Genomic DNA, 8,785 nt, shown 5'->3' with positions numbered 1-8,785 from the left:
GGTAGCGCGCGCTGACACCCTTGGCGGCCTTCTTCAGCGGCGTCTATGAAGGAAAAGACCAAGTGCGCAGACTTTGCCCGGCGGAGAGGGAGGCTAACGCCCGTATCGCAGTTTGAGCGTTCATGCAGTGGCAGCAGTAGACGCATGAGCTCAGGCCGATACTGTCAACTGACGCTGTACACGCGACAGCCACGCCATCAACCCGGCTGCCGCCACGGGCTCATGCGGCAAAGCTCTGGCTGTCTCGCTTAGAACTGCCTGGTCACGGCTGGACGCCGTTTGGCTTCAGCTGATATAAGCACATTGTAATTAGAAGAAAAAAATATCACTGACGATTACGATACTGCCTAATGCGAATTCTGAGTGCAGCGTCGTGTTGGAGCAAGGCCAAGTGGAATTGAAGTTTAGGCTTTCCGCAAGGTATGAACTACGCCATAAATCACAATTTCTGTGAAGTAGGACAGCACGATCCACGCCATTATTCGTGTTTCTGCGGATAAATGAGGTACCCGCTGCATATCTGTAAGGTATTATGTGCAATTTGTTGATGCTGCATGTGGCTGACGACGATGAAGAATTATGGCTGAGCACCTTGCACTGGGTGGGAAGCACTGAACCACACACTCCTTGCGCGATTAGCATTTTGTGGTGACTGTTTGTTAATTTACTCTTCTTCCACTGTATATTACATATATTAACGCGATTCCTTGCCGAACATGACGCCTGTATAGGCTCTTTTTGCAAGTGAGTTTGAAACACCACCATGGCTATGTGGTACAATACTCGACTTCCAAGGGCCCGGGTTCATATCCCATTCGCTCTTGGGTATTTTTTCGTCATTCTATTTTTCATGTCTATCGGTTACGTGTTCATGTCTATCGGTTACGCCACCGACGGTGACGCCGCTCAACGCAGAAACGGGCGCCTAAGAGCTACACTCTAAAAACTAACGACGTGAGCGCAGAATACCAAATGAAACTTTTATTCAGCGCAGCAATATATATCCATACAACACACCATCACATGGTGCACCATATGCGTATCGAGCCCACAAACTAGTGACGGTGTGCGCAACTTCCGCAAGAACATCATATTCCACATACTAAATGCTATCTAAAAGGCTATAGTTTGTTTTTCTAGGAAATTAAGTTCGGTCTGGCTGATACAACTTCTTCCCCTCTTTTAGATGGAACGTGAAGCACTGGGAGAGGATAACGCGCTCGTTCTTTGCGTTTTCAGAGGTTGCTTAGGGGCACTTTGATGTACGGCATAGATTTAAAAGGGAATTGAAATTCCTAGCAATAACTTGCGCAAAGCTAACTGATACGGTTGGGGGAGGTACACAGAAACAATGATAGGCCAATGGGGTTCTTAGAGCAAAAGTGTAAAAAAATACCGCTACAAAATAATAAAACATTCGAAATGAATTAACGAATATGCACTAACACCGATGGTCTAAGGTTTGACTTCGGAGTGATATTTAGTCGGAAAAATCATATCATAATGTTAACAAAACGCCAGCTGCAAGATAGACCTATTAAAATACTTTGCAAGGTTTTTGTAACTCTACATGTGTCATTTATAAAATCAGATAATATTTATTAAACTTCAAATGATATAGCGACCTAACGCACGGGTTACCCTTCCATCAATACTAACTGCTTAATTATTTTTGAGTAGTTTACGTAGGGACTGCTTACTAGCATTGTGCATTACGCATGTATGGCAGACACAGCGAGTAGTTTTTCATTGGAGCACCACGTCGAACGTTAGTTGGAAAGCGTCAATTTTAAGGAAAGGTGCAATTTCTTTATTTCTATATAGCAGTAAGACGAAGGCTCACTTTCCAACGTGTGAAGTTCGCGTTCTGCATAATAAAACTAAATATGATAGAAAAGATGGCCATAAACAACGAAAACGATCGGCAATGCAAGTGCCAATGATTTTCAGCAATGACAAGGAGTATCACTGATCAGCAAAGGTACCCAGTATAGATCACAAATGCTATTCACTTTCAGAACACGATAGTGATCAGTTATTTAGGGCGAACCAGGCTTCGCATAAAGACTTTCTCTTTCGGGTTATTACAAGAGCGCTGAATCAATAAATCATGGTGTATGCCTTAATTTAAACTGCAATAGAAGGGCTGCTGATATGACGCATCGCTTTAATCCAGGAATCGGAAGAACAAAGTGGCTTACATTGTGATGAATGCTTTGCGCTGCTATTAAAGTATTCTAGAAACAGTTCTCAGAACTGAGTGTTTGAATGTGACATTTTGTACGCCATTGCAGTCGCTAAGCACAAGTATAATGAGTAACAGAAATGCGTCATGTTCATGCAGACCTTCGCACTAAAAAATATTAATCATGATCAGCTAGGAGATCACGTCTACACGTCAATTTTCTCTCTTCCGTCACGTGCTCCGAAATTTCATTACCTCCATCATTAAACAGTTTTACGGTTGTGCAAATATTCGATACGTTCATTATTTCATTCGAACAGTGCGGTACTCTCTTAAATTCGCAAATAAAGAATAACAAATGTTCATAACAGTCATTTTTTACAGGATATTTCGCGATCTTGAATGGTGGGTGATAGCTGTAAGAATTTGAGAAACGACCATAAACGACTAGGCAAGGTTTCCTGTGCTACAGCTTAGTCATGCATACTGTTTCAGTGTGTCAGGCGCCTAAAAATTAGTGATAGTGCATGACGGTAGGCAATTTACCAAAATAGATCTAAATTGGTGACATGAGTACTCCTCGTATGCCGTACTACTCTATGTTGAAATATGCGCGTTAAGTCATTCACATTCCAAAGCGGGCAAGTTAGTGAGTCACCTTGGAAACCACGCAGCGCTCACAGAAATCAGGACTAAATAACAAGGAAAACACATTATTTGCTTAAACATGACCTTATATTTTTCATTATATTGCTCACACTTGCAGGTCATGAAAGTCCTGATATGTGTATAGGTTTGAGTTTGTGTACCAGTGCCACTTACCGAAAAATTTGCATCAACATCAGATATAACATTCCCTTGAAGTCCTAATAAAGTAGTTAGAACTTTTGTCTTTTAAATGGCCAGATTCAGAGATTGTAACTAGGTAACATTTTTAATAAAAGAAAGCCCATCTCTACGTTTCTTTAATTCAAAACAGTGCTAATAAAAAATGACCACTTGCCAATTGAATCACACAAAAATTAGTTGTAGTGAAAAACGAGTCAGATCCCGCTACTGTTTGAACCGAAGAGAGGTATGCTCTTAGCCACTTGTCATGTTACTTGAGTACCACGTGACTGAAACAAGCAGTATACCCCCTACAGACCACTCCCCGTCTGATGAATATTTTGCCATCGGTAGTTAAATAGGAAATGATCTTGCAAGTAATGAATACTTTCAAAAAGATAAATCTTAACAGGTGGACGAGTAAATATTCCGCTGGGCTACTGGAGTGCCGACACGCAACGTATGTTGCGCTGTTTGCTTACAATAGAGAACAGCTGCATGGATGGATATAACATGGGTGGAAGCTCACAGAGAATGCACAAGGCTAAGATAACATAAGTACGTGCTTCTAACGTACTTCCGTAAGTCCATCATTTGTAGGAATCAGAGTATCAGTCACCGCACTGCCACTTCATTCCTTCTGGTGAAGATAGGTAGCTGACATACGTGGCAAGTTGTGCATGCTGGTAAAGATGCATGCCTCTTTTCCACCGCTTTTATGCGTTACTCCTTTGATGTAATACGTAACTACGCGATTCTAAGTTTTTGCGCCCATTCATAACCACGTTAATGAAACAGCTTTTTGCACCACTCCAGCTTCGCAACGTGACATAATATCTTGCTGCCTGGCACGTTAATGGACTCTTTTTTTGAAAATCATCGTGCCTTGGTTTTAGCGAAGAAATAATTTACTGAAGTGTGTGAGGTTGAAACTATGAAATTAAAAGTTGTTATTCGTTGTGTTCACGTGCCACGTGCAAAAATGTGGGTATATATAGGCTTGTCTATCACTTAGCTAGAACACGTAGCCCGTGCATTAGACATGGCGAAGGTTACAGGCTTGGGAATTATCGTCTTTGTGGCTGTGTTTACTTTTATTCTGTCCACAATGCAAAACGAAAAGCGCGTTTTGCGCCTGGGCAGCCCCTCAACATTGGGAGAACGCTAAATTTACAGGAACCAAGAATCCTCGACGTCACGGTATGACAGAATTTTTCTCATATCCACTGGTTCGTTGAATCTATCGAGCTTCTTGTTTTAGACAATAAATATACTCGAAAGGATTTGAAGGTGCAGCGCTAGTTTCCCCTTTCGCGTTCTCAGTTCCTAAAAAGTGTATGAGTCATATTTTTTCTAAGTATGTTTCAATGTTGCAGCCGCTAGTTTGCATCGAGCTTGATATCAAGCGATTCCCTTTCATAAAATGTTTCATAAAGTGTACGAAATGCTTAAGTAGTATCCTGGCCTCGTGATCCCTGAGGAAAGCCCTGAGGTAGTTCGATCTTGTATCCAACCTGTGGTGGCTAAGAGTGGTAAATATGGCTACTTGGTACAGGTTGTAAAAGCACCTTTTGCATCCGGAGAGCATGGCATTGCTCCATTAAGGATATACCTTAATTTCGATCATTTTAGGGGCATCCATTCTTCGCTTGTAGGTGGCCTGTGGTTTACGTGGAAAAAGTTACCATAGTAAAGTTAGGCCTGATGTTATAAATTTCTTGCATCGAACAGTCGTGCTCCCACTCAGCGGTACCTGTGGTGTGCAGGATACGTAGGGCAATATGTAAGAGGATATGTGGCAACCACTTACTGTAAAACTGTATGTGGTAAATAAACTCAACGCAACTCAATAAGCATTCTTCGACCGCCGGTGCGAGAATAAAAGAATAATTTGCTTAGACACTGTTTAAGCTATACTTATAAGAAGTCATGGAACATTTGCAAAGAAGGACGATCATAACAAATTAGATATTTTGCATGGCTGCCACACAATTCGGATCGAAATAATTCGGATCTGTGCTCTACTGTGATCACGGTTAGTATGGAAGTTTTTATAGAAGGCCCAACGTTTATCTGGCGCCGGTGGAATTTCACGCACAGAACTTACGCATGAGTTATACAGTATATACAATAAAATAATTTAAAACCATAGCAATGTATTGAATTTTTCCTGGGATTTATGGTTATTCTTAGTCATGCAGCAATAAAAATTCAGTAGCGCATTCTAAGTTTACTTTCCGCTTTATTTCACAGCTGGCATGATCAGCTCGAAGCAGAAATCAGACATGTTCACCCCAAGGCCTTTGCGAAAGGACACAATATGATATTCCAGTGGTTACCAAGCCACTGCGGCATTCCTGGCAGTGATCAAGTGCACGCAGCTGCCCAATCCGCCTACCATGGCGTAAGCAGTGCCACCACTGCACAATTAAGACATGATGCAGCAAAACGACTTTGTGTGCTAGCACCACATCGAATGCTGGACGTGTGAAACTCACCGACGTTTACAAGTCTCCGCCTACGTACCTTGAATTATAATTTTCAATTACGTCTCCCAGCGAACCAATCACGACGTGATTCTACCCTTCTGATTCACCTCTGGCTCGGAGGGGCATTCTCGAATGCATATTCATACATTAGTGGAATGGCTGATAGCCCCTTGTGTTAACCCTGCGGGTGCAGCGAAACCATCGCGCACCTTTACTGTGAGTGCACCTTATTTAAGACCTAAATAGCAGCCCTCTTATCAGCGCTAGGTCAGCTTGACAATCGCCCTCTGAGAATATTCTGCGGCACTGGCCTATCCGGACGTCAGCGCGAGCTGCTATAAGGGCGCTCCTGCTGTTTCTTAGAGAACAGGACTGAACGACACGTTGCGACAGTTCAGTGACTAGCTTCATGTGTTGCCTTCAGACAGTGCCATAGGCGTGACTTTGTAGTGTAGTTAATGACCCTCATCTTCTATTTCATTCTTTGGCACCCGCTTTCCCTTTTCACAGTACAGGGTAGCGAACCGGAGATTTTCTTTCTTAACATCCATATCTTTCCTCCACCGTTCTCTCTCTGTATGAGAAAAAAAAAAGATTCATTTGACTATTTTTACGAGTTCTGGCTTGCCATGTATATGACCCTATTTAAAAAGACAGTTGGGGACCATCATACTCTTGTCAGAGAGCCGTGGTGCCCAAAAGAGTCATATAGCAAGTCATCACTCACCGAAAAGAGGAACAAATACTCCTTTTTTCCTTGGAGCGCAAACTTTCCTCTCGATATCATCCTCGCAAGGTCATACGCAAGAATAGAGCGAACTTCTTGAGGACTATAATTTGCGAAGGATTTTTATTTGTGCACAACTCTTCTGTATGACAAATAGAAATCCAGCAGAACTCACCGCTCAAAATCCATTTAACCTTGCAGGACGCAGGGAACGAGCTGCGGCACCTAACACTTGTTCCTCACCATGGCAGCTGAGCCTCCAGAGCTTGAACTGGGTCGACTAACCATTTGGCTTTCAGCGATGGTGTGCTCTGAAAATGCAAAATATAAATAAAACTGCTCCGTCGTCGTCGCTGAAATATTTCAATACCTAGTCTGTGTGAGTTAGGACGATAGCATCTGTGTTATTTGTTTTTTCTTTCCTATTTTAGTTCCTCTTTCTTTCCCCCCTATCTTCATTTCCTCTGTCTCCCCCTTCCCGAAGGAGCAGGCAGGCATTGTGGCCCTTTAGTTGGCAGTTGTCAGCCTGGTCCCTCCCTATTACCTCTGTGTTTTCTTTGTATTCAAACCAAATAATAATAATAATAATAATAATAATAATAAGCTCACAAAGTCACTTCGAATAATTCCAGATGGGTCCACCTCGTGTAGTCCGCACCGCTGATGGGCAAGCTACTTAGTGGGAACGTCGTGCGATCCACCGCATACGTAACAGGTTCGCTGTATGAACATTTTCACGGAGTGTATGGGTCGATGAATAGTATATAGTTGTCGGGCATCTGCAGGAAGAAGAAAAACATCAACACATAATTGACAGAAAGTTAGAAAATTTCTAATAGGATGTTTGGGAGCCCGATCTATCACATTCTTATTGAAATTTTTCGCTCAGCATCGTTTCTTTTGAAGGTAGTAAATTAATCGTATCTAATAAAGCAATTAAGTAAAACAGGAAAATAGTGCGCCTTACTTCATGCAATAGTTAGCAGTATGCATTTTGGTCATGCCGTCATAATGTGGTCGCCATATTTTGTAACTCTGGCTAAAGTTAGCTGCGGCACCCTGTAATGCACTTGTCCTCAATGTGTTAAGGTTGTTTGATATTTCATCGTTTTATGTACACATAAAACCATAAGCTGATAGTTTCATAGAAAATACTGTCTACGTTGTTTAAAATTCAGCACTTATGTAGGCCTACTGTAGTAGTTAATTAGGGACAAAGCTGGCAAAGAATGTAACATTGTACGAGGTAAAGTGAACGAGATTGAAAATAAATGTTCCGTGTTGCTAGTGCCTAGTTTTGACTCGCAACACATGCTGCGCGGCAGTTTTGCGAGTGCAACACGTCTGCGTCGATGGATCAGGTTTGGGTGCACTTTGCAAACCGGAAATATGTCTAAAGAACGCAGACGCCTCACTAGCATTTCACACTGCGTGTTGAAGTTACATGGCTGTGTATGAATACACTATTTCATTACACATTCAGAATTCGTCTGATGAATCATCTTTAGTTATTTGCACAAACACGGCTTCATAATGTAATTTAGTAAGGCTTGTTGTTGGGCTAGTTGGTGCATGTTACAAGAAAAATCGACGACGCAAACCACCAAGAAAAGGCGAAGGAAAAACGCTCTTTCCTTTCGCCTTTTCTTCTCGGTGGTTTGCGTCGTCGAATTTTCTTGCAATAATGTAACCCCATGTTGACTATTACGTTAATAGAATGAAAAACACACGGATTAAAAATTGATTCGTGAGAACAATATTGCTAGTTCTAACAGTGAAACTACGTATTGGTTTTGTCTTTTGTAGTAAGGTTGATGTTGTTTTTGTAAGCGTGTTTAGTGGGGAGCGAAAACACACAGCCACAGAAGTGCATTCACCATGCCGAATGTTGCAAGTCTTCGAGTGATTGTCATTGCGGCTGCATTAGTATTTATTTTGTGCACGATGCAAGATGAAAGCCATCTTTGTACCAGAGGGGAACCAGCACCTATAATTGATCCGGGTCGACATGAAGTAACTTTCGGTACGACAGAATTTTTGGTTTCTTTCCTCTTATACCCCGACAATATTGCGATAACGTGGTGGGTCTACATGACTTCAACGAAGCGGTTGAAATATGATTCGTTCGCTTAAAAATTGTAAAACCTTACCTCCAATTACGCCTATGCGTTTCAGCATTTTTAAGCACTCTCAGTGTGGCAGCTACTAATCAGCGTTGAGCTCCTTCAGATTTTATCCTTTCTATTTTCTATAGAAGATTTAACACATTAGTGCAACACGTGTTTAAAAGGTCTTGGGACATCTTGACCCGTGAGGAATGTCTTAATGTAGCTGAAATTTCTACCCATAATTTAGTTGGCTTAGATTGGTTTGTGTGGCTTCGTGCCATACACAGCTACAAGAACACTTTACGATGCGGCAAAAACGATGTGTGCAGCATTAAACATTGATCAGAATTTTGAAGCACTCATGAGATGTTGCAGCTTTTGTTCAACTTGTTTGTGTATTTAAAAAAAGCTAGAAGTTTGCGGGAAGGTGCAAGCTTGAAGAGATGAA

Source organism: Rhipicephalus sanguineus, chromosome 7 (genome assembly GCF_013339695.2).
Source record: "Rhipicephalus sanguineus isolate Rsan-2018 chromosome 7, BIME_Rsan_1.4, whole genome shotgun sequence".
Lineage (NCBI taxonomy): Eukaryota > Metazoa > Arthropoda > Arachnida > Ixodida > Ixodidae > Rhipicephalus > Rhipicephalus sanguineus.
The sequence above is the reverse complement of the archived record's forward strand: the minus strand, read 5'-3'. Positions refer to the sequence as shown.